Below are 4,282 nucleotides of genomic sequence, written 5' to 3' on the forward strand. Positions count from 1 at the left end.
GGCCCCTCATGGCAAGGAAGACATTGAGGTGCTGGAGAGAGTTCAGAGGAGGGTGACAAGGCTGGTGAAGGGTCTGGAGCACCAGTCTGACGAGGAGCAGTTGAGGGAGCTGGGGCTGTTCAGCCTTGAGAACAGGAGGCTGAGGAGAGACCTTATTACTCTCTACAGCTGCCTGAAAGGAGGTTTTATCATGGAGGGTGTTGGTCTCTTGTCCCAAGTAGCAAGTGATAGGACAAGAGGAAATGGCCTCAAGTGCACACGGGGAGGTTTAGATTGGATATGGGGAAGAAATTCTTCAGGGAAAGGGTTTAGAAGCAATGGAACAGACTGCCCAGTGAGGTTGTGGAGTCCCCATCACTGGATGCCCATGTTAATAGGAAGGGGACAAATGGCTCCAGGGGACAGAATGTCTTCCAGCCAGTGCTTTACCCATCACAGATACACCATCCAGGCCATGAGCTGCCGCTTCTCCAGGAGATGCTGTGGGACACGGTGTCAAAGGCTTTACTGCAGTCTAAGGACACAACACCCACAGCCCGTGTGGCGGATTCACTCCCCACGACAGACTTTCCCTCATCTGCTCAGCCGGTCACCTTGTCACAGAAGAGATCAGGGTGGTCAAGCAGGACCTGCCTTTCATCCAGCCATGCTGATTGGGCCCGATTGCTCGTCTCGTGTGTGTGACCTCACAGTCCTTTCCCAGCCCTGTTCCTGCTGTTGGCCAATCCCCTGCAGAGGCAGAAGTGACCTCACAGTCCCCTCCACAGCCATTGGCTTCCTACTGGACTATGAGTTCCTGAGACACAAGTGACCACACGACATCGTACCCACCATCACCCTCCTTGTGGTGAAGTGTGTGAGCAGATCAAACTGAGCTGCTTTTATCAAATGTATCCAATAGATTTCCTGTCAAGGGTTTGAGTGGAGAAACGTTCCTCAGAGGAGCTGCTGTATTTACTCTGGGGCATTTTATATCTCTGCTTCTGCCTGTGATTTTTTGTTCTTCTTCCTCTGTCTATTCTGATGTTAAAGAGCTCTCCAAGGAAAAGATTAATGGAATCCTACAATAACGCAGGTTAGAAGAGACCCCTGAACACCGTCTCTGTCCCACTGACCTTTATGGCACCCCAAGGAATAGCTGATGGATTTGTGCTCACTTGGGTTCATCTCACCACATGCACACACTGGACATGCACATGATGTGTATGTTTACAGCTCATCTGTACAATGAAAACATGGACTTTTGACCTAGTATTTCATACAATCATAGAATGTCCTGAGTTGGAAGGACCCACAAGGATCATGGAGTCCAACTCCTGTCCCTGCACAGAACACCCCACAGGTCACCCCGTGTGTCTAAGAACGTTGTCCAATCTCTTCTTGAACACTGTCAGGTTGGGGCCGTGACACCTCCCTGGGGAGCCTGTTCAGTGTCCAGCACCTCTGGGTGAAGAACCTGTTCCTAATATCCAACCTAAACCTCCCCTGACACATTTTTCTTCCATTCCCTTGGATATTGTCATTGGTCACCACAGAGAAGAGATCAGTACCTTCCCCTCCTTCTCCCCTTGTGAGGAAGCTGTAGCCACCATGAGGTCTCCTTTGAGTCATTTCTTCAGCTCTGATGCTCAGAAACCCCTTGGTTTGCTTTCTGAAGCAGAAAGGAGAAGCCATGACCTCCAGGCAATGGGAAGGGGGATCCTGTCCCTCACACATAGCTCAGGGCTCTTCCTGGGACCGTGGGATGTGGGTGTGCAAGGCCCAGGGAAGGACAACACTGGGACAACAACTTCCAGCTTCCCCATGGGGCTGCAAGGAGGCACCGAGGCCCCAGTGCCATGAGGACAACGTGTCTTCTGCTGGGCCTCAGTGGCAGAGACAACTGCCCTGGCCAAGGGGACACAGACCTGGGTTCTGTGGGTCCCTTCCAGCCTTACAGCGCCCTTTGCCATCTCCACCACAGGCTGTTCAACACGGTGCTACCCCTGCCCCTCTTTCCCTGCAGGCTGCAGACACCCATCTCGCTTCCACACCTGCTCTCACCCAGCATTTCTGCACCTTCACCCCAGGCAACCCTGTGCACAGTCTGCATAAGCAAGTTACCTGACGGAAGTTGCATTATTGGTGGAAGAAGAAATGCTGAAAGGATCTACAGAAGCATGCTTTCGATTGGCAAAGTGTTTGCCAGTGTCTAGGGTGAGGCTGATATTATGTAGGGTTTTTCTTGGCTCGAAGACAGAAGAGACTACTCCGTGGAGAGCAACTCTTGCTCGTCAGGATTAGCCCAGGTGCTTTGTCTTGCTTTGTGTCTTATGTTCTCAGGACTCACCTCAAGTGTTTTGATCTATAGAAAGTTCCTAGAAAAAGTGATTTGCTTGCTTGTGAGAGGCACTTATCTCAGCAAGTGCAAATCTCCTCCTCATAGAGGGTGGTGAATCGCGGCTGGGGCGTCTCCTAAACAGACCAGCTGAGGGGTTGTTGAAGCTCTAAACCAGGCTGCTCAGGGGGAAGTGGGTTAATGTCCTCCTTTGGCCTGGGGAGGGGAAAACAGGTCTATTAAAAGTCAGATCTAGTGCAGGCACAGGGCAGTTTTCAATGGAAAAAAAGGACACTTTGCAGGCAGACACAGCAGAGGGTGTAACCCCAAGTTTTGTGCTATTGCTGAAAATTTTTTCCAGCACCTGATCAGCACATCAAGGTGAGTCCATATCTGTCATTAGTGAATGCACTAAAGGAGGAGCTTAAAGAATCATGCCCCTGAAGTTAAAAATAAGACATATAAGAAACGCAGTTGGTTTTCATTTTCCCACTCACTTAAAAAAATTAAAGTGTTACACTTGCAAGTTCTCTCGGTGAGCATGGAAGCAACACATTTGTAAGGAAAACAGAGATGCTTAGTTTTGTAACGATATGAACCGGAGGGAAATCACAAGTTATGTCGCGATGCATGATAGTATTGCAAGAACTGACCACACCATCTCAATTTTGGTTTAGGAATTAGTCAACTCTGGACATCACTAAGTGAGAATGTAAATTGGGAGTCAGTTTGGCAGCAATTTGGGAAGAGGATTTGTAAGGTTCACACTGTTCTCCTGCTTCTGTTCCCACTGCTGGGGGCAAAAATGTCCTTGTTGTCAATAACACTCAATAAATGGCATGTGATAGAAAAATAACCAACAGGATGAGCAGCCGCCCATGTTCTGGTTTTGGAGATTCATCTGCCTGGGGACTTTTAGGACAGTGGAACTGGCTGAGTAGACTGGGTAGGTTCTTACTTTGTTTCTAGGGAGAATTAAGCTAAGTCTAATTGGAGTCACTTTAATCCAGAACGTGAGGGCACAGGTTCACGGTGAGACCAAAGGATGTGAAGACCCTTTGCAGCAGAGGATCTGCCCGTGGGCCTGTCTTTACTCTTCTGCAGTTAATGAAGCGCTTCCAACACGGCACCACCTTGCATTACCCCGAGTGCTTGAATTAGGGATAATTACCATGTCTGAGCTGTCAGGCAGCCATTTGCCAGCCCACAGAACCTGGTGCCTGAGCCCAGAGGCTATGCCTATGCTTTCACACCTATGCTTTCCATAGCAGGTGCCCTGGGGTTTAGCTGAGACCTGCTCCCCCGCCTGTTTTCCTACCTGGACATCTAGGAGGTGAGAGAGGCCACATGCCAAACACATGGAGCCGGCACCAAAATGTTGAGATTCTTTAATGGAATGGACGTAGGCTGGCAGGTTCCTGCACCCATGGCAGCACTTTCGCAGAGCAATTCATTACCATCATGTACTAGAGGATTGTTTTTCATAGTTTCTTTTAGTAACTTTAAAGGCAAAGAGAAGAAGTTCCTTTGTATGTGAATAACCTCCTCAGTAATTTCATGCCACCGCCATTCCCAGGTGGTTTCAGCCATGCCCAGTGCGTGACCACCAAGAGCAGGGACAGCGCCCTGGGCCTCCTGGGCACAAGGACAGCCTCGGGGCCAGCAGCACCCCGAAGTCCTTCCTCCAAGGAGTGCTGGGTGCATGGGCAGTGGGTGGGGTGGGACACTGGGGGCCCATGTCACCTCCATGTCACAATGCGACCACGGGGCAATGCTGATGTCACAATGCCCCGGGGCAGTATAAAAGGAGCAGCGTCCCGTGTCTGCTGCCAGAGCTGGCCTGGAGGCAGCCTGAAGACATCGGAGAGGAAGTCCTTGAGGAGCCGGTGGAATCCCTTGACAGGGGCTGAAGGAGGAAGAGCTGGACGAGGCAGCTGGAGTTTCTCCGCTGCAAGGCCATCTCCC

Source organism: Columba livia, unplaced genomic scaffold (assembly GCF_036013475.1).
Source record: "Columba livia isolate bColLiv1 breed racing homer unplaced genomic scaffold, bColLiv1.pat.W.v2 Scaffold_132, whole genome shotgun sequence".
Lineage (NCBI taxonomy): Eukaryota > Metazoa > Chordata > Aves > Columbiformes > Columbidae > Columba > Columba livia.